The sequence below is a fragment of the Amblyomma americanum genome, chromosome 6 (assembly GCF_052857255.1).
Source record: "Amblyomma americanum isolate KBUSLIRL-KWMA chromosome 6, ASM5285725v1, whole genome shotgun sequence".
Classification (NCBI taxonomy): domain Eukaryota; kingdom Metazoa; phylum Arthropoda; class Arachnida; order Ixodida; family Ixodidae; genus Amblyomma; species Amblyomma americanum.
The window spans coordinates 75181481-75203751 of NC_135502.1; the positions used below are offsets into that span (position 1 = coordinate 75181481).

The 22271-nt window shown below is 53.9% G+C and overlaps 1 protein-coding gene across 30 annotated transcripts in view; it reads right to left on the bottom strand.

Moving 5' to 3' along the window:
* Positions 1-22271, bottom strand: part of mub (poly(rC)-binding protein mub) — a 385362-nt gene that overhangs the window by 263694 nt on the left and 99397 nt on the right. For 28 of the 30 annotated variants that reach the window (XM_077627372.1, XM_077627365.1, XM_077627374.1 and 25 more), the window contains one exon: positions 22075-22145. The gene's annotated coding sequence lies outside the window, so the exon portion shown is untranslated. Of the gene's footprint in view, positions 1-6299; positions 6349-22074; positions 22146-22271 lie in introns of those variants that run through there. The other 2 variants (XM_077627348.1, XM_077627334.1) reach the window with 1 other exon arrangement.

The following is a 22271-nucleotide window of genomic DNA, read 5'->3' on the forward strand; positions in this document are numbered from 1 at the left end:
TGTCACCTGTACGAGACAACCGGCAAGGACCGGCTAGCGAGGCAAGCAGAGCGCCGGCGCCTCGAGAGAGGCGTGCGTGCGGTGCTTGCGGCGCGGAAAACTCGGTACCAGTTATCGAGTGAACCCGCGGGGGGGAAAAATACGGAAAAGGAAGCCCACGAGCGCGAAACCAGCAGCAGCCGAAGTGGGGGTCGACTACTCCGCCGTCCACTCGTCCGGGAAAGGCAGGAGCAGCACCACGACGACGGCGGCAACGGAGAAAGCTCGCGCGCCGGGCAGCGGCAAGTCTCATTACGAGGCATCTCGGGAGATTCGCGCGCTAGCGCGAGACCTCCCCTCCTCCCCGCTCATGTCGGAGCGGAGGAATGGGGAGGACCAGCGGCACTTCATTCCCCGCCACTGGCGCTTCTTCCGGGCGCCCCCTTCAGCGGCACTCGGCACGGGCCGGGATCCTCTTAGAGGCGCGGTTCGTATAATCCGCCCAAGAGGATCAACTCTTGCCTTTCATCTACGGCTTAGAACGGAACGGGACACTCGTCGTAGGCAACCGCCAATAGCACGGCCCGACACACGGACCGGACAGGAAGCGAAGTAGAAGCAGCGACGACCAAGTGCTGCTTGCAAAGCTGGCGGGAAAGGCAAAAAGGGGAAGGCTGCAGAACGAAAAAGGGGAGAAGGGGATGGGAGACGTCTCGGAAGGCAGCGGAAGGGGAGAGTTTGGGAGGAGGGGCAGAAATAGGGAATAAATGTTCAGGACGACGACGGGGAGAATAACATAAAAGGGGAAACCAGGGAGACCAGGCGGTTCTCAAAGAAGGGACGCCTGCGCCGCTGCGAAGTCCTCTCGTTTCTTCCGCTTTGCTTCTCTTGCTTGGCTCAGCGAGGTTCCTGTAGAGTTGCCCTCGCCGAGCCACCTGCTCGGCTATTTTCTTCAGCTGAGCGTGAATGGCTGACAGCTCGCGACACTGCGTCACAGTCTCCAGCGAAAGGAAAGAAAGTATTTAGCGCGAAAAGAAAGAAGACGGCGAATCTACAAATACGGGAAGAAAAAAAGGACACACCAAAGGAACAGCAAGAGCCGCTTCGGAAGCAGCACCGTCATCGAGGCCACAATAGTTTTATTAAACCTGCACTAAACGTTTGAAAAAAAGAAACTAAAAACCAAGCTCTCCCCACCGGTAAGATGAATCAAGGAAAGAAGGAAAGCAGTAGTTCCCATCATGCTGACAAAGCCAGCAAACTCTGGCGAAAGCCACTTCGCGTCGAACTTCTCGCCGCTGTACTCTATACGGCATTCGCCGCCAATAAGAGCGGTGTCAGCCAAACTCCCTCCTCTAGAAAGGGTACCGCGCTCGTCGGACACGCATCGACGTCCACTGCTGAACAGCACTTGCTGGCCGAAGAACGACGTGGACTCTGAGAGGAAGGACTCCACAGGTATCACGAAAAACAGGCTGCAGGTCCCCCCTAATTCGCCGCCGACGAAAAAACAAGAAGAGCAAACAAACGTACAAGACTGATCGACCCACCGCAGAACTGAAAGTGTTCTCCCCACCTCCTTTTCGCTTCTTTAGCTCTCACACACCCCCTTTACAAGAGGCAGAAAAAAAAACAAAATAGTGAAGCCAAATACAGGCTGCCATTAACTCCTTTTCGCGCCGGCCACAGCCCGCTGACGAAGCCGCGGGGCGGGGGTCGGCGCTAATCCGCCTATTTCCGACCAAAACCCGCCTCCACCTGCGCTGATGCTTCAATGCGCGCACGAGTGCCAAGTTTCGCCCGGGCCTCGGCTCCGAACACGTGAAGGAACTCCTCGGCGCTGCAGCCGTTTCGCCAAGCACCGCACAAGCCCACAAAAAAAAAAAACACACCCACACAAGGAAATACAACGCATCGCCACGGAAGGAAAACGCAGCGTCGGCGGAACAGAAAAGAATCCAACAAGCTCACTGCTGCAGCAAGACCAGAGGAGACGGAGGAAAGATACGATGGAGGAAGGGGGGGTGGGGGGGGGGGGGGGGTGCGGATGGAGGTGCGGCAACAAAAAACCCAGGGGAAGAAAAGCGGAAACAAATAAAAGCGAACAACACACCGAACAGCAAAGAAAGAAATTTGGCGCCCCGGCCCCACGTAATGCCGACGGACGAGCGGCCATTTGCGGGCAAGGGGGTGCTCAATAATTCAGGGTCCCCTTCTCCGCGTTTACTACCTGCGCCCGCAAGCTCACCTGTAAGTAACTAAGCGGATAGCTATGGCTGCCGCCGGCGCGCGCACGGGGCCGGCCAGTTGCTAACTAGGTACGGACGCCCACTGTCTCTCTTTCCCCCTCCCTCTCCTTCTCTCTCTGCCTCAATGCCATTTTCTGGCCCGTGCGCTTGATACATCTGACCCGTCCTCCTCTCTTTCTCTCGTTACCGAGGCCCCCGCGTGTTCCGGTAAGTCCGAGCCAGAAGCAGAGAAACGAACGTAATCGCGTTGCAGGGCAGCGTTGCACAGGGGGCGCTGCTATACGCCGAGTAAAAGACACGTCTCCGCGCGGCGCAGCCACAGGACGCAGTGGCTCCCTACAGCCGCCAAAGGAGAAGAGAGGAGGGATCGCGCCCGTCTTGTGATTCAGTATTCAAAAGACCAAACAAAGGAGAAAAGCTCTTTCGCCCGCAAGCCAAGGTGCGCGCAGGATTACCGCAGTATATATACGCCGCTTCTCTTCCAGCCGAGTGCACACGCTCGCACATAGAAGGAAAGAACGAACGAGAAGACGCCGAGAAAAGTGGCACGCGATTCAAAATGAAGTTTGGGCGGCCCGGCTCGCATTGCGACGTGAGCTCTGTTCTATAGACTCCTTACCCATGTGTGCGTTAATGTCAGCAATGAACCCTGGCCAATCTCCCGCCGTGGGTACGTGCCATTCAGCCCGAGGACATCATCATCATCATCATCATGGGGAAAAGGGCTAATCAGCGCTGCTGGCACGTGCACGGTGTAGGGGAACAGCGCTCCGGAAGGTTACGGAACTGTGCTCCCAACAGCAGATGCACGCTCGCTAGAGCAAACACTGCTCGGCCTCACACTGCAAGTAACAAACACGCGTGCGCGTGCGAGAAGCGCTATAGTGTATAGCACAGCGGCTTGAGTAACAAGAACTATTCGTCTTGCTTTGCGAGCGGTTGGAAAACTGCACCCTTATGGAAGAAAAAAAAAAATCATCCTCCGCCTGTTACACTAAGAAAAATTATGAAACAATAAATTAAGTGACAGTCACACTTACTCGACCCACTGCAGACGTAGCTGAGAGCAGATGTGTAACCGAGAAATAACCATTATGAAACAGCAGCGCGCGGTGAGGTATTGAGACAGACGGCTTCTTGACCTTTTCCCTGAAAATGTCAGGCTTAGCTAGGGACTCGCGAATCCCCCCCCCTTTTCTTCCCTCGACAGAACCCTATAATCTACTGTTGTGTAAGTTCATGTTAACTCTTGCCGGTGATACTTCAGCATTTCCGGCGCCATTTGAGGCGCTGAATCATGGTCAATTGGAACGCTCGCCCAGGCCTTCACGGGTCACTCCTCCTTCCACGGCGTCCTGCGCCGACTGGTCAAGGGAGACGCCACTCCCTGGCGTGCGTCGTCAACGGAAGAGTGGCGCGGCATGACTGCGAAGCCTGTGGCTCCCGGCAAACATCTCCAGCGCCCACTGCTGCCATGCACTGGAAGGCCTTTCTGAGGCGAAACTCGGTGAGCTGTCTTCCGTGCTGAGCCGAGGCGATACCGGACCCTGGTTCTCCCGCGCTTCAACCGGACCGTCTGAAGCACCTCACCAGAAATAACTCGCCCGCCAAGGCTGATCTGACCGCTCCATGGATAACGACAAGCCCGGAAGTTCACGGAAAGCCACGATGCAAAATCAGAACCCAACGGAGAGAGACGCCATCGAGCCGAAGCGAAGTCGACCACGCAAGACGCCCAGGGTACCTCCAGTTGAGGTCGACTCGCCAACTGATGAACCAGGGACGTCCCGTGGGGCACACAAGGGCGGTGAAACGAAGAAAGCCGCTGAGGAGATGACTGCTCGTCCTAAACGCAAGTCGCCATTGAAGAAGGCAGTTTCCATCGCCAAGAATAGTTTGGCAAAAAACGCGTCGGACTTGCCAGGTAACAACGAGGCTGGGCCGTCGACCAGTGAAGTTAAGACCAGTGCTGCGCCCCGTAATAGCTGTTCTCCAAGCCACTCTTCAGGCTCCTCGCCGGCTATTAGGCGCAGGAGCGCGCGCCGCAGTGGTCGCAGCCGTGGGGCATAGAGCAAGTCTCTGGACTCTGGAGGTGCCGGCAAGCGCCCTGCTAGAAGCCCCAAGCGGTCGCGAAGCAGCGCCCACAAAAGGGGGCGCTCTCGTTCCCGTCGCCGATAGCGAGCGTGCTGGGAAGAGGCGCTGCCGATCCTGCTCAGGGTCCTCAAGGCGCAGCGGCGGTCGGAAGCGCGGAGGAAGACGCCGCCGCCGTATGAACGGCGCAGCCTCGGAAAACACCGCCCAAAAGAAGAGAAGGAAGAAAGTCCGGCGGTCCAGGTCTCGCGCACAGAGCCCGGGGAAGCGGAGGACTGCCGAGAATTATCGGTATGCGTTAATCAGAGACTAGGAGAGCTGCTTTCCGTGCTTAGCCGAGCCGATACCCGACCCTGGCTGTCCCGCGCTTCAACCGGGCCGTCTGAAGCACCTCGCCAGATAAAACTCGCCCGCCACGGCTGACCTGACCACACAATGGATAACGACAAGCCGGGAATTTCAGAAAAAGCGACGAAGCGAAATCAGAATCCAACGGAAAGAGAGTCTATCGAGCCGAAGCTAAGTCGACCACGCAAGACGCCGAAGGTAGCTCCAGTTGAGGCCGACTCCACTCTTCGACAAAAGAACAATTCTACTCAAGCAAAAGGATCAACTCGTGCGGGAGCTCATGGAAGCCTTTAATATGCGTATCAGGGGAGATAAATGTGCCAGTCAAAATTTCGTCCGCTTCTCTGATACAGAGTTTCGGTTTTCGGCCAACTCACTCAGGTACACGGGGTGACACGTGATGTTCATGATAGAAGTATTGCGTGTTTTTTATTGACGACAGTCTTGTTTTGATTTCCCTTTATATATGTGCAGGTGTTTGCAATAAACCTCAGTTGTGAGTTAGCGCTCGTCCTTGTTTTTTCTCCTCTTTGTCCTCTTGTTTCTGGGCAAAAAAACATTTTTCAGTACGCTGTTATACAAACAGCTCATCCAAGCGCGCACGCAGCAAATATAAATCGACAAAGGCAATATTTTTTTAAACGGCAACGCTTCTCTCTCTCTCTCTCTCTCAGGAGCCCATCGCGCGGTCAGTGCAAAAAAAAAAAAGAATCTCGCAAAATTTGTACCAGCCAAATGTGTCGCGCGACATTTGTCAAAGGAACGCCGCTTCACGGGAACCCTCCACACAAAAGAAAGCGCAGAACACGCAGGATTCAGCGCCTGAAAGCTACGTAAATCTTTCTCCGCAATAACGTTTACGAGTGGAAGACCATTATGGTTGCAGATTTCGCTCCGAGCCCGCGACAGTGATTCAGACTGGCGCTCAAAAAAAAAAAGAAGGGGGGTGGGGGGGGGGGGGGGGGGGGACCAAGAAGCAACTCAAAGCGAGATTAAAGAAAAAATGTGAAACACGGTCAGAAGGAAGAAGTCACTGAAAAAAAAAAAACAAGTGTCTGAAAAGTATCAAATTGGTGACAGATACAGCGAGGAAAAAGCTCGCGGCAATTACTCTCGAGAATAAATGAACATTTAGCGGTTGGAAACGGCTTTTCAGGGGGACGCCACTGGGCACCGGGCGAAAAAAAAAAAGAAAGTGGATGAACTGTTAGGTAAAACCCACAAAATGCGCCGAGCTACATACGTACGAGATGGACTAACGCGTGAAAAATTGCTCTTCCGAGGGGGGAGGCCATTAGAAATGGCACCCCGGCGCGCAGTCCGGAAAAAAAAAAGTGTCGCGCGCATTTTTTGAATAGTAATCGAGCGCGTTCGCTGGCCAAATATCGTCGCACGCGTCTCTCGCCACACGGACGGACTGCACGGTTCGCGAGCCGGGCGCGTACGGGCGTTATATATAATACGCTTTCCATTACAACTTTCGGCTGGAAAGATTCCTCCCTATTAAGGAAGGCATCGAAGAAAAAAAAAGGATAGATAAAAGAAGGAGAAGATAATAAATAAGAGAAGCAGCGTAAAACAAGCACACACAAAAAAAAATCCCGTCGCACGTTCAGCGGCCGCATGCGTTACCTTGCAGTCAGCCCTTTATGCACGGCCGCTTGCTTTTTGCAGCGCCTCCTGCGCATATCGCCAAGGACGGCGCGAGAAAAGCAAGATCAACTAAAAAGGCAGCAAGGAAACAAAGGGGAAAGAAATGTGTCCCGGTTCGAGCTGCTCTCAAAACTTACACGGGGCTCACCGAGAGGAAACAGACAAAGCCTTCCCCCCCCCACCCACCCTTAACGTCACCTCTCGTTCAAACCTCCTTTTTTCGTATACATCAAACAAGAATAAAAACAGGTGAACAAACAAAACTGGAACACCAAGTACCAGAGAGAAACAGAGGAGGAGAAAGGGAGGCGGGGACTTTTCGAAAAGGGGGGCAAAGCGCGAGGAGCGACAGCAGACGTCTCGAAGATTGATAGCCGGTATCCCGAAAAGTACTTCGATTCCGCTCACAACTCGTAAATATCACTCGCAGTTTCATGCCTCCCGCGCTCTTCTCGTTCTTCGCGCAAGAAACCTTCCTCTCCATATTTTCGTTTTTACCCTCTTTCTTTTTTCGCACCGCTGCCGCACCGACGTCCCTTCGCCTTTCTCTGCCTCTCTCTCTCTCTCTCCCTCTCTCTCTAGGTTTCCAGTCCCTTTGCCCGTTCCTCAACTCTTCTTTCTCTTCTGCATCCCATACTTCCTTCCCTCCGGCTTACCTCACTCGTTGGCCGACGTCAAGATAATTTTTTTCCTTTTGTTTCTTTCATTTGGACACGACAGGCGGGTGGAGCGACCGGATGATCAGTAAAAGAAAAGAGCAAAAAAGAAGGGCAGAAGGAGTAAGGCGGCGGAAAGAAGGGATGGACGCCCTCCCACAGGCAGCGCGCGTACCCTCGTGCGCTATGCTAATGTGACGGCGCCCACATTCCTTCTCAAATCCGCTCGCTCAGCGACGTCCATAATTCAGGAACCGCGACAAATGTTCCCCGTTCCCTCGTCCGCAAACAGTGGCGACGCCACCCGAAATCGCTTTCCATCGCAATGCGCACCGAAGAGAGAGAGAGAGAGAGAGAGTAATGCCACCCACACAAAGCCGGGAAAAGAAAGGCGAGACAGAAAGACAAATAAAGGTAAATTCTGAGAGATCGCTCATCGCCGCCCGTCCTCCACATGCTTCTCGCTGTATTTAGGCTGTGCTTTTGCGAGCGAACGTGCGACCTGCAGAACGAGGCTGTACACCACCCCCTTCAGACAAGTGCTGCGCTTAGGGGGTCACAACCACGCACAGCAACAGCAGGCAGCTACGCCTGTCCCAGTGCACCGCAACGAAGGCAGGTTGAAGCTTAAGGACTGCGTGACGCTCTCGGCCGCTCATCAGTGGTACCTGGCCAGAACGGCGTACATTATTTCGCGCCTTCGCGAAAGTTCATTCAGTTCAGCTGTTTTGTACCCAAGGCGATCGGAAAACTGATTAAATTGAAATGATGGCTCTGCGCTTGTAGGAAATCAATATCAAATGAGACAAGGACTCGCGAAACGAAGTGAGCGCGGCTGAAGCGAAGATTCGGTTTATACAGGTGCGAATCAAAATTTCAAGGCAGTCGGAACTTTGCTTGGAGAAAGATAGCAACAACATTAAAAAGTGAGGGAAGCTAAGGGCGGCGACACGTGCTACATGGTGTGGTCAAGGTCACTTGGCGTGCGCGAAAAATAGGATGTGCACGGCAAAAAAAGAAACGCGAAGCCTATCAGCGCAAGCAGCGTAGAGGGCGTCAACTCAAGCGCTAACAAAGGAGGCGAAAACAGGAGCACGAAAGGTCGCCCCGGTCTGAAAGACTAACGAAGAGGTCTAGACGTGCCATGAACGTTTCCATTGTTCTGAACTGACTTCCACCGGAAAAAGAAACGAAAAAAAAAAGAGATAGCCAGGGAACACAACTTCACCTGGGCAGGGTCCAAAGTTTTTCGATAAACTACTTGTCGCGCGGAAAATTAATGGCGAGAAAAGGCGCGAGAAAGTCAAGAAGACAAAACGGGGAGGAAATAACTCGCAAACCCGTGTCCAGAAGGGGAGCTCGGTAATGGGAAACGCGGTAGGTGGGGAACGGAAGCATCTTTTCTTAATCGTTTTTTCTTCCTACTTCAACTAACAAGCAGAACATTTGCTACGGAGTTTCCGACGCGTGTCTCCTAATAACGCACGCCCGATATCTACACTTTGCTGCAGCTACGCTTCAAGGGGGCATGTTTTCAATTTTCGCTCCACAGTTAGAACTCGTTTCGAGGCGAGAGCTCCCTAAACCACCCATTCCCCACTCCTCCCTTTCCCCCATTCCCCAAACTAGCGGGATAGTTGCACCGTGAGTAATTGGCCCCTCGCACGGAAAAGAGGCAGAAGGGTAAAGAGAGTATAGAGAATCTAAAGAAAAATAAAGAAAGAGCACCTGGAGCAGCAAACCCGCACGTTTGTCCTGGCCTCTTCTTTCCAACTCACGATCCGTCCACCTTCCGAAGTACAAGGCAAACTTAAAAAAGAAACAAAGAAATCGACCGCTAGGTTCCCTTTCGCGCCCACACCCGGCCTTCTTCACCTCAGCTACTTCCATGTTTCCCGTTAGCCCAAGAACAGCAAGCAGAAGGAGGGGGCTGTTCGTGGCGCTGCGGAAGGACACACCTAATACGTGAGGAGCGCCGGCGGGCCGCGCAGGTCGCTAATCAATACAAAAATAAAGAACAAAATAAAAGAAGAGCACTAGGAGGAGGGTGAGCTGCGCGGGTTCATACTGTACAGCGCCTCTTTCCCCGCCCCATAAATATAATGGGCGTCGTCGTCCAGAGCCCGTTCAAATGGAGTAACGATGTCTGCCTATTGTTGAACTTTCGCCATCAATGTTAGATGAGAGCCCACCTCTGGATACAGATTTGGCCCGGACCGAGACACTTTCTCTTCTTTACCTCTTTTTTCCCTCCTCCTCTCTCCGCTCTTCGGCCTCGCCGTATTTCCTTCCTGCCCTCACGACAAACGCGGGGCCCAAGTTTCCGTTCCAGCCTTTGTACCGAGGAGTTGTCGCCCCCCCCCCCCCCTCGTTGCCCTCCATCAAACTTTTTCTTGCCTTTTTTTTTTCTCTTCCAGCGTGTTGGCGATGGAGGTGAGAGCGGCGATCGGCAACTCTCACGTACAAGCGCTAGAGAGACAGCCCTCGTTAATGACTCTAAAGCCTGCCAACAGCAACGGGAGAGAAAAAATATAAACGCGGCTCGCACGATATATATAAGTCGCCAGACGCGACACCCTAAAACGTAAAAAAAAATAAAAGCAAGAGTAGAAACATTTCGTGAAGGGGCGAAACTTGTTCAAGAGAGCTCCCGTCACACAGCAGCGCGGAAAAGCTGAGATGTGCGCGCAGAGTTCGATCAGCTAAAGCGGGAATCATCGCTACTAGACCGCCAAGACAAAAAAAAAGATTATCGAAAGCACTATCAGGTGAAAGAACTTAATTTCACCGATGTCTTTGCGCGTTATCATAAAACAGATTCCTGTTTCTGAGAGCTTCCCCTGCACAGTGACCTGTTAGATCTCCGGCAATGAGACGCCGGATGCAAAATATATTAAATTTCTGCCTCAAAATGGCGTTGAATAAAGTTACGACGGCGAATGGAAAGCATTCGTTGGCCGACAAGCGCTGAACCGTTTCAGGTTTCAGGCGCACAGAACTGGACAAAAATTGCACATAAAACGAGATGCCAAGAGAAAACCAACGGTTGATGGGAGGAGGAGGGGGGGGGGGGGGGGGGTTCAGTGAGGAAGCAGAAACGTCAACGTCGCTCTCACCTGCGCATGCGCAAACAGGAATAGAGAAGAGCTTAACGAACGACGAGTAGGAGAAACGCAGGGAAGACTTGCAAGTCTACAGCAGTGGAGAGTCCGACATGTCAAGGACGCCACGAGGCAACCACCCGAGGTAGCACGCAACCAGCTAAGGCAGGAGCGCGACACTGCACGCGACATCGGTGACAGGCTTGGCATGCAAGTAAAATGAAGACGAAAAGCCGCACGCGACGATCTAGTCGAATCGATTACAGGAAGAAATCCTAATGGCTTTGAATGCATTACGATTACGGCCACGGACATTTTTCTGAAGACGGTGGAGAGACATGTCAAATGAACGAGAATGTGTGGCCACACCCCATAAATAGCTCGGGTCTGACTGTTCCAATACAAGATGATAAAGCAATAGGGTGGCACAGACGCATAAGTTCACACAAAAACTTCGTTTAGCCGATCACTGATCAATCAGTACTCCATGTGGAATACCATATCAGCAAAATATACATTCCCTTGTTTCGCTTACGTTCTCCGCCTAGAAAGCCCCTTCAGGTTTACAAGCATCGCTGTCAAGGCCGGCAGCGCATCGTGTGAGCAACTAAGATGGCGTGTCTTGCGCTCTGCACAAAAAAAAAAAAAAAAAACACGGGCCTCTCTGCCAACTTTGCGAATTGCTGGGGACGCGCACGTGTACGCGCGAAAAAAAAAAATCCAAACCACTTTTTGGCAGACAGCAGCGGCTGTAGCCTATAGCCACGTTAACTAAAAAGCAGGAACCAGGAAGAGCGCGGTCTGTTTCCCAAGAAACAGACAGACCGACGCGCAAACGCAAGCACGCACTTACGCGACAGGCCGACTCCGCTGCCCAACGATTCACCGAGGCGAGCACAAATGGCTCCTGAAAGGCGCAACGCCGTCGAGGAATACGAGCGCAAATGATATAAGCGAAGGGAACGGCTTCGAGAAGAAAAAGACACGCCAGGCAGTGTCTAGCAAGCTGCCACGAAAAAAGGTGCACCCAAGACACACAACACGGCGCGAGGAGGGTAAGAAAGGAAGCAAATTATGATTTGCACTCGGAAAGCATTCCTGGCAATTAGACGCGCATGAAAATTAATAATAATAATAATAATAATAATAATAATAATAATAATAATAATAATAATAATAATAATAATAATAATAATAATAATAATAATAGATCAGGATGGCTGACGCGTTGGACAGTACACGCGTGCACAACCACACATGCACGCGGCATAGCGACATAGCCAAGGCCAGCGACGGGCTGCGCCAGCACGCGCTGGCTGGCCGAACTGCAAAGCGCAGCGACAGGCGAACTACCAGCGCCCTCTAACTCGACGTCTTCTTTCACCACCTGTTACGCCTGTTTCAGCGCTGGAAGGCACGGAAGCACCCGCGAAGTCAACGCTGAACGATAGTATAGCTGCCGAGGTGGACAGGCGAAGCGGCATTTTTTTTTTTTCGCAATACAGTTGAACCTCGTTGTAACGAAGTTGAAGGGGCCCGGCGATTCCTTCGTTAGAGCCGTGGCTTCGTTATAGCCCGTGTTGACCGAGCTTCCAAAGGGGAATCGTCATCCCTTTGTTAGATCCGTATTTCGTTATAAACCGTTTCGTTATAACGAGGTTCGACTACAGCTCCTCTCGTATAGGAGCGAACGGACGAGTTTTAGATACGCCACCGAGAGACGAAAGGAGATAGCTCTGTAGAGAGAAAGAAATGGAAATGCAGCAGGCGTGCCGTTGTCCGAAACGTTTTTTTTTTTAAAGGAGACCGCATAGTAGCGTGGCTGCACGATAAGGAAATCAATTCAGAGATACGCCGCAACAGCCAACCGGAAGTTGAAGGGAGGGAGGGCGGCAGCAACACGGACGTGCTCGAAAGAGAGGGCCCCCTTGAAAGCGCGCGCAAGCGGAGAAAAACAGGACCACACACGCTATCTCCCCGAAGAAGACAGCTGAAAAGGAAATGTTGACGAGGAGCCACAACGAGGTCACACGATATAAACGATATCGCTACCATCGCTATACGCAACTTTCTCTCAATATATCGACGCAACAGCACCAGCCGCTGAATGCGCATAACATCGCGATACCAGCTGCGTGCGTGTGTAGCTGGTAAGGGCAACCTGCGGTTCCCTTTTCGCAACCAAGCTTTAATTGTCACAGAACCCAAAGCAGTGGTACACAGCCACAGAAGAAAAAAAAAAGGACGTGCAATCTTGAAAAACTGCCCAAAATTACACCACGAACCTTAGAAAAACAGCCACGCTTAGTGAGTGTGAGCGAAGAGACGGCGATGACGCTTTTACGCGCGGCGTTTCGCCGCGGTGGCTCAGTGGTTAGGGCGCTCGGCTCCGGGCGGGGTTCCCGGGTTCGAACCCGACTAAGGCGGCTGCGTTTCGATGGAGGCGAAACGATAAGGCGCCCGTGTGCTGTGCGATGTCGCTGCACGTTAAAGATCCCCGGGTGGTCGAAATCATTGCGGAGGCCTCCACAACGGCACCTCTTTTTTCCTTCACTCCCTCCTTTATCCCTTCCCTTACGGCGCGGTTCAGGTGTCCGCCGATATGTGAGACAGATATTGCGCCATTCCCTTCCCCCAAAAATCAAATTTCAATTTTTCATTTTTTCGTAACCTTTTCAGGCCACACAGTGGGCTTCACTGGTGGAACTAAGCGCCGGGGGATGCCACGCAGGCACGTGACAGCGAGGAAAGTTGTACGCGACCTTGCATAAAAGGCGGAAGACGAAACGAGATTAATAAAGGCTGCACCGGAAGCAAAATTGCCAACCAGAAGCTGCCGTCGGGCCATGAAGCTCACTGCCGCGGTAGAAGACGAGCGGAAGTCTCCTAGAAGCGAGACAAAAGAAAGGCAAAAAAACCTTCGCCTCGCTGAAGCGGGCGGCACACACGCCAGCGGCAGCGGCGTGAACTCGGGCGCGAGCGGTGTACTCGGCTTCCACCAGATGGTACCAGCTGGTCGCGTTGAACGCGCTAACGACGAAAAGGGGCGCGAAAGCGCGAAAAGTAGAAGCACGCGTCACACTAGGCCGGCCTATCAGAGAGCGGAGACCAGTTGCTTCCGGCAGTGGCACCAGCAGGAGCGGTTACGGCGCGTCACGGGGCGACAGACACGGGGTGCGTACGAGTGCTCGGGCGGGCAACGAGGGCGGCCCGAGCGTGGCAGGGCGTGACGGGGCGCGCGGCTCACGCGTCATCAGCGTCTTCCGACCCGTCGACACGCGCGTCGCCGGGAAAGAACACACAAGCCATCCAGAGCACACAACAGCAGGAGCTACCTCCGCGCTCAAACATCGTCGTGCCCGCGGCCTCGACACCGACCCGGGAGAGGGGGGAGCGCCGGTGACACCTGCTCTAACGTGAAGTTCGCCCCCAGGTGATTAAACGGGGAATAAAAAAAACGACGCCGGTTGTAAAAGACTTTCTCGCCAGCGGGGCTCCAATTGCACCCGCTGTCACAAGGTGCCGGCCGGCGCGTAAGGTAGCGGTTCTCGACTCAACGCAACGACGAGCCCGGACGTGAGGGTCAGAGAACGAAGGAAAGAGAGAAGGAAGTAGACGTAAGGAGAAAGGTCCGGCCCGGGTGTATGTGCGCGCGTCTCCGAGCGAGAGCCAACTGCGGAGGGGGGAGAGAGAGAGAGGGAAGAAGCCATGGGCGGCGGCCCAGGCGATAAACAAAAGCGAACGCCAGGTGGCCCCGGCGTCGGCTCGTTTACGAGTGACGTCGTAATGCGGGAGGGGATGGAAACGGCGATATCCAACTTTCAGGCCGCCGTCTTGTGCGGAAGGTAATAGCTGTCGTAAACGGGGCCGCCCGCCATGGCGGCGAAGGCAGCGCGGCCTCTCTCCTCAGAGCGCCTTCGATGATGGCACGCGCACTGCTTCACAGCTACAATGCCCCCTCTCTCCTGCATGTACCCGCAACGCTGGAGACGCAGCATCACCTAGCGACAGCGCGCCATGTTGTGCAGACGCACGCGTGACTGCGCGGTGGAGACCCCAGGTCTTAACGAGCGCTTTTACAGTCCACACGCGTGACGGGACACCGGCAAAGCTCCGCTGGTCACTGCAGCCTGGTCCACTTTAGACGCCTTTCGCGAGAGCTAGGTCACATGACAAACTGCGACCAGGTAACTATAGTAGAGAGCGCGTTTACGTAGGAAAGCCAGCCATCACGTCAAGCCATGGCTCTGTTGCGTAATTACACTGACGGCAATGACCCTACTATCCGCGGTATGGGTGCCAAGTAAACCGCTCCAGCCGATCTCAAGATACCCGACGCCAACAACGGATCGGGTGACTATCTATGTCGTCACCCAACGCAGTCCTCGCCTTTTATACGCTGCACTTATTTCTGAAGTGTCGACTGCGCTGCAAAAATTATTCTGTCGTCTCTTCTTTCTCACGCCGGAGCTGTATCCGTAACAGCTACGAAGACTAACCAAATTGACATACTCCAAAGACCAAATATATTCCCCGTGGTCCTCATCCACATCGCCCTTCAATCTGCCACAGACAGTCGTCAATGTATACCGAAAGGGGAGTATTCACCTCCCGGCCACCGAGGAGAGTTGAAGCGCGCACCTCAACGTTTGCCCACCGCAAAAACCATATTCCGGAGGCACCGTCGAGGCCGCTGTCGTCGTGGCCGGAGGCTATTAACGCCAAAGCCACCGAATACGAAGCAGCAGCAGCAGCAGCGGAGGGCGCTAGCACACGGCGAGGTGTGTGTCCGCGAGTGCTATTCATCTCGGCCTCGCTTTCGGCCGGGAAAACGTCGAGGCAAGGCGCTTCCCCTCGTCTCCGGCTGCCGCAGCGAGGGACAAGCCGCCTACGGATGCGGCGATGACGACGCGACGCCGCCGCAGACGCCAGAGGCAGCAGCGGGGTGGCTTCGCAGCGGGAGAAAATGAGCGCAGCAGTCTCTGGTCCTCGGCCCAACTGTCCGACTCGGGAGCCCCGTCTTCCACACATCCCCCCCCCCCCCCCCCCCCCTCTTTCATCGCGGGATTGGCGAGAGCGGCAGACATTGGGCGCGGCAAGAGCCGCCGCTGCTGCCGTCGATGACGCCGACGCTGCCGCGAGGGGAAGCGAACGCGCGAGCGAAGATCGAGACGCTCGCTTACCGCACGCACCCGCGTATAACAGGCGCGCCCGCGTTCCTGTCCGTTCAATGCTAGACCGTACACGCAACGCCTCGGATTGAGCAGAGGAGCGTGTACCGGAAGGCGGCGATGATAGCGAGCCATCTCGATGGCCGACGACAATGGACACTTAGAAAGTCGCTGCGAACACCTATTTGGATTTAAATTGTCAGTTTTTCGAACGAAGAATAGCGCCGAGCGCCTTAATTTCTATCGTGCTAATACCACCCGCAGGTCCTCTTCCAGCGTAATTTGCTCCTCTTGTACACATTTTGAGCAAGGCACGAAAGAAGGATCACGACCAACTAGCGGAACGAATTTGCAATTATTAAGATATGATTATGCGAAGACGCAGAACAAGGACGCAAACACTGGTCCTCTAAGATCGGGTTAAGGCAACTCCTCTTTACCAATGTCATGGTACAGTTTTATACTCCAGAGCACCAAATGACGCCTAGACAGAAAGCAGAATTTTTTTTTCGTCCTCTCAGCTTGGCACACGTTTAAGTGCGCTGCAGCGCTGTAAAGATGCGTAAGGTATATAAACAACGTGTAACAGCAATTATACGGATACATAACCTTCCACGCGAAAGTGTCTCCCCCGCATCAGCATACCCAACCGATCGTCATTAGCAGCCGCAGCCTAACTGCCATCCACCATGTCAAAGGCCTCTCTCACATCACTGTAATTTACCCTGTCCTGTGCCGACTGCAGCCACTTTATCCCGCAAACTCCCTTACCTCATCCGTCCACATGACTTTCTGCCACCCCTGCTGCGCGCACGTTCCCTTGGAATCGAGTGCGTTACCCTAACGACCAACAGTTACCTTCGCATTGCATGCCCTGTCCGTGCCCATTTATGCCCCAGAGCATGAGACAAAGCAAACGGGAACCTCGACGGTGTACGACGTCCGCTGGACATCGGCCATGCTATTTACCGGTCCTAGCAACAAACTGACAACGGCATCCAGCGTTTCCAGGCAAAGGGATTACAACCGTACTCGAGGGTGCACGAGCGCACGACTATTCCTCCCTTGAGAGCAACGCCGATGGTGAACAACACGCGCGCCTAATCACCTTCTTATGTCGCGCGCACAAAACCTCCATAAGCTACGCTTCACGCGTGTAAACATTCCCATATTACAACGCAATGTAGAGGGGGAAAAGAGAAACGGAAGCAACAAAACTAGCACGCCGGTTTAGTGACTACAGCCAAAAGTGTTTTATACGCGATGGCAATGACGCTGTGTCGAGTTGATCACCATCCTGGCGGTCAACGTACGCTTCAACATCATGCACGCCTTCACAACAGTCCTGCACCAGCCCGACTGACGACGTGATAAAGCGCGTGTCTGTGCACGCAACTAAACAGGGGCAAACGTTTTTCCCCCCTCCTGCTGTGCAGCCCACCTCCCCGAATATTTTCGCACAACAGCCATATACGCATTCTCAGCGAGCGCGGCGAAATCGGTCTACCGAGAGGAACAGATGTGAGCTAACACCATGCACCACGGCGGTCGCAGCACGCGCGCAGCTTAAACGAGTTTCGCGACCATTCCAGTCATTTTGTTCAACCGCCCACGGGGACTCCGGCGCGCAAATTCGTGCCCTCGCATCTCGTCTGCAGGCGAAAACGGCCCTCGGCGATCGTGAACGTACAGCGCACCACCTGCGGGAATATACGCAGAAACGACCCAGAGAGACACATCTGCGCTGTACATGCAGTGAGGACAGCCATAGCATCCGGCGCTGTTGCAACAGCTTCGGCAACCGGCGTCGCCGCGACCGCGCCAACAGCCGACGCGCGACGCACGCCGCAACTGCGCGCGCTATACGCGGGAAAGCGCAGCCTGGGAGCCCCAGCCGGCCATCGCGAGACGACGATGCCGGTAGTAGCAGCAGCGGCAATGCGGCAGAAAGCGCACGCGACGAGGTCCGGCGGGTCGCTCCGGGGCGCCCGCTCGCACCCGGAGTCCCTGGAGCGCAATCTTGGCTCCGTCGGACGCCGTCGACGCCCGAAGGTCGTCCCACGAGCACAGCGGATGCCCCGGTCCAGGCACCATATATCGGATGACGCCGCAGAGGCTTGCATTTTGCAAAGCGTCTCGGGGGGACACCCGGCTCTCGACGCTCGCCGTCTCTAGCGGGAGAGGCGCGCGCGCGCACGGGCGAGCAAATCGCGCCCCTGATTGAGACAAAAGAGGCGCGAGAAAGACTGTCGTTTAGCTCTCCCATCGAATCGGCCACGTGCCCGCCGTATTCCCCTGTCTCCCTCTCCTCCTATTTCCGGGCAAGAGTGCCAGTACAATATACGAACGAGAACTGCCGCGGATGGCGCAAAGAACGGCCCCCTGGAAACGACCGTCGGCGGATGCACAACTCCCGCAGGAAGAAGACGAAGTCCCGAATGCTTCTAGCGCGCGAAGTTAGCGCGCACTTCGTTGGGCCCCGCTAACTGCAGCGAACGCCCGAGGGATAAAAATGAAAGAGACAAAAAAATACTGCGAGCATCGCTGTTTCGCACAGCGCATTCAAAGTGTGTGTAGGACCACGAGTCCTGAAGATAATGCGTGAACATGAGCTGCATGCAAGGCGTGGATGCCCTCAGTTGCCTTTAATGTGCCTTGGCATTTGGACACCGGGTAACAATACCGGAGGACACCGAACGAGACTCAGCGGATTAACTCAATGTATCTTCACACGCGCCATACTGGACATACTCTCACTAGAACCCTGCTCTTTGACACGTTCGCAGCGATACTCGTAGCAAACCAATAAATACTAATAAGCAATCAATCAGCAAGTATGCCCCAAATCCTCGTCACATCTATTATTGTCAGCAGTATTCCTACCTCAAGCCATAACATCTTCGTGCTCCTCGAAAAGCCGGGTCTTTCATAACAAGCATTAAGCGGCAAACGGCGCTATCCTTCGTCGACATTCGCTGCATCACAGCGGATAACGACTGAATTCGTGTTTCTACGACAGTTCAGACTGCCTCGGTCATTCGTCGTAGAATCCAGAATATTGGTGCACGCCAACATACTTTTGCCTTTCTATGCACTTCTGTCTCTCATTCACCGCAGTGGTTCGCTCAGTGGTTAGGGAGCTCGAATATTGAGCCGGAACATCCGGCGTCGGTTCTGGCCGCGGCGGCCCCGTTTCGATGGACGCGAGACCCGAAAGGCGCCTGTGTGCTCTGCGATGGCAGTGCAAGTTTAAGAACCCCAGGTGGTCTAAATTAATCCGGAGCCCTCCACTACAGCGTCCCTCATAGTCCGTGTGTCGTTACGGGACTCTAAACCACACAATTTTTTTAGTATCTGCCAAGTGACTCGCTGAGCTTTACCCTAGCTCCCTTGAGCTACCTTCATTCGTTGGGGCCCTTCAATCGTTGGGGCCCTTCAGCTACCAGCCTGCGACTACGGTAGGCTCGCGAAACATCATTACCCGTGCTTTTCTGCAGTCCATTGTATACAAGTAACCCAACACGCCGCACAATGATATTAGCGCCACCTTCCTCATGTAGCACCACGAAATCATGCGGCTTCCCAAGCGTATTGTTTACCCAGCCTCCCGAGGCTGATTTCCGCGAGTCCTCGACATCTGTCTCAACTCATGTTGCACCACGGACGGGCCTAGAGATATATTCGTCGTTTTTTTTTTCAATTTCTCACTGAGTACTAAGAAATATTGCGGGTCCAAAGAAACCAAGGATTTTGCCTATTATTCCTGCTTCTTTTTTTGTTTTATTTTAATTCCAGCCTTAATACCAGCCTCATCTCGGCGGCCGCCTAGTCCCTCATCAACACGGTATACACACTTCTCGCAGACCGCGGCCTGCCCGCGTGTAAGGAGCCATTATTAAGTTCCCCCACGCTGCCCCAAGCAGTGAAACGAGTGCCATCCGAACAAACATTTCGCCTCGAACCCGGCTGAAAGCTCGTAGCCGCGAAGAAGCGAAAGAAAAAATAAAAAGGCCAAGTCCCGTCGTAGCGCTCAGTTGAGCGTCTTGTCGAGGGTTTTGAATCACGTCTATCGATTTTCTGCGCTTCAGTGAACGAGAGACCGGCGTTTTAATTGGTACGCGTGAAAAAATCATCACTGCTCTTCTAGGGGCGCTAAACAACAGGGATAGCGACATTCGCGACAGGGAAGGGTAACAAAAATGTGGCAGCCGAGTTGGCTAGTTAGGTCAAATGCGAATAAGCGTGCTAACAGGATGTGTGTCGCAATTTTTGATCCTTAAACATTGCCACGCTAAGCCGTTTGTCGTGGTGTGTGCTTAATAAAAGGTGAGCCAGTTGCATTATAAAGCAGGGTAGGTGGCCTGGCAGGTTTTGATAACGCCCCGAGGTCACGCGTGGTTGGTGAGGCCACCTATCTGCCAGGTAGGTGGTTTGCTTCTAGCCACCTGCTAGAAGCAAGCTAGAAGCGGCTGCTAGAAGTGGGGAATGGCCACTATAAGTGCTAGCGCACCAAAAAATAACATCAGCCGCTTACCCTCAGTGTGCGGCGAGCGATCAGCGCCATCTGGTTAGCAAAATGATTAACACAGTGATGCTGCCACGCATGACTGCCGCTGCCACCTGAACTGCCACAGAACAAACGTAATTATAGCTGCAGTAGCATGCATGAATGACAGCCCATTAACGTCTGGGGCTAGGGCCATCGGTTCGGATTCAGTTGCCTAAGATGAGTTTTGCCGGAGAGTACAGTCCATGCTAGGGTGGCAGAGCTCTCGAGCTGCCAGCTTTGTGCATGTGTATAACAGTCGCCTCTATTTTTACAAGGAACGGGGCATGCAAACGAAACGCCGATACCCAATACGACGCGAAGCCGTCGGAGAAATCCGGGCTAAGATAGCCACCTCTGCGAGATAAGAGACAAGCCTCGCCATCATCTCTAGCCTTCTCATCGATAGCCTCGTCCCGGTCATCGACAGCCCTGGTTACATGTTCTGCAGGGCAAGAGACTGTCACAATGATCTCTAATCAGCCCTGTCCAACACGAGCCGCGGTCGCTACACACCAACAAAGTGTATCTGTACCTGGATAAACGTTTTCCTACCCGTGGGATGCGCTCAGTCAACCCCAGAGACCATGGCCTACTTCTCCGCACTGCATGTTCTGGCCTAGCGTATTTCCTCCGGTTAATTTCGGCCCGGATGTCATCAACGCGAGTGATGTTCTGCTCCCATTCTGTTAAGGATTAATTGTTAGCTGCTGCCTCTTAATCACAGTTTCAGTGACATGCACCAGAGATGTCCGCCTTTTTCCTAAGCAATGAATCGGTTCGCGGTGCAAAGCCGCCTTCACGTGCGACACAACGAATAACAGTGTAAATCACCTCCCAAACTCTACAGCGGCGAGGCATCTTTCCGGTAACATGAATTCGGAATCGTAGTTTCCGCGCGGTTGCTCAGTGGTTAGGGCGCTCGGCTACTGATCCGGAGTTCCCGGGTTCGAACCCGACCGCGGCGGCTGCGTTTTTATGAAGGAAAAACGCCAAGGCGCCCGTGTGCTGTGCGATGTCAGTGCACGTTAAAGATCCCCAGGTGGTCGAAATTATTCCAGAGCCCTCCACTACGGCACCTCTTCTTCCTTTCTTCCTTCACTCCCTCCTTTGTCCCTTCCCTTACGGCGCGGTTCAGGTGTCCAACGATATATGAGACAGATACTGCGCCATTTCCTTTCCCCCAAAACCAATTATTATTATTATTAGTTTCCGCGCGAGTGCACTGCTTGGCGTCTACGCCGACGAGGAAATGTCCGCCAACACCTGCCATTCACGCGCTCCACAACGAACCCTTGGCGTGCACGCGTAAGAAAACACGTCTCCTACTTGCAGTAGCTAGGTAAACTCGGGGGAGCAAGCCCTGCAATTTCGACCGCTAATCCACGTGGCGTTCATATCGCGGGCTGCAAGGGAAAAAAGCTGAGAACCCCAGTGTTCTGGCAGTCACACTGACGGGATATCCGACAGAGCCATGACAGCGTTTATGCAAAGGAAGGGGGGGGGGGGGGGCAAAATAACTCCTTTCTTCTCTTTCCAGGGAGGCGCGCGCGCCACCTATAAGGGCGTAAATATTCATCGCCCCGAGATCTCGTCGGGCCTCCTTTATTATGCAGACAGGCGAGCAGCTCCTGCACTCATGAGAATATCGGTCGTCTATAGCTGTGCTCCTTTTTCCCCTCGTGCCTGGCGAGGAACGCCCGTCGGCAAGGTCTACTACGACGTCCCCTGATCGCTCATCTTCAATCGACCCGAAGCAAGGGGGCTCGGCATGCGCGAAAGCTCCAACACCAGGGAAAGGCAGAGGTGAAGAGGACGGAGTTGCTGGGCGCTTCTCGTCATCCCAGTGTGGGCGGACACGACGCTAATGGCAATCTTGATTGCCGACGACGTTATCGATCGAGCCCCCCCCTCCCAAGTGGGGACAATGCAGTAGAAGACAGCGCCAGCGTGCAAAGCCAGAACTAGCAACTGAACGCCCAGTTTGGCTCAGCGCGAGAAAAAAAAAAAGAGAAAGGGAAAATTATTTAAGCTAGCCTCCGGCGGTTATCAGCGCTCAAGCCCCCCCCCCCCCCTTTTTTTTTAGCATTATTGTTTCTTCTTCTCAACCTCCCACCACACAGCGACGGGGGGCGAATTAAATTTGATCCGCGACCGAACCGCCACCAAAGTCGTTCGTTTCCCACCGTCGGCACCGCGCGTGCAGGCAGCGCTTGTATAAGTATACTATATATGAGCGTGCATGCATGAACATGAAGCCGGTTGGGCGCACGAGCTTACCGCAGTCGCTGACGGGGGGCCGATGCGCCTGCTGCTTCCTCAGTTGCCGCGGTTGACCTGGTTAGCTTTGCCTGCAGCACGGAGGAGGGCAGGGTGGGGGAGGGAGAGAGAGAGAGAAAAAAAAGAAAAGAGAACAGTCACGCACACATGCAAAAACACACGCTTCAGTGCCACACAGGACACACGCGGCTGAGGCA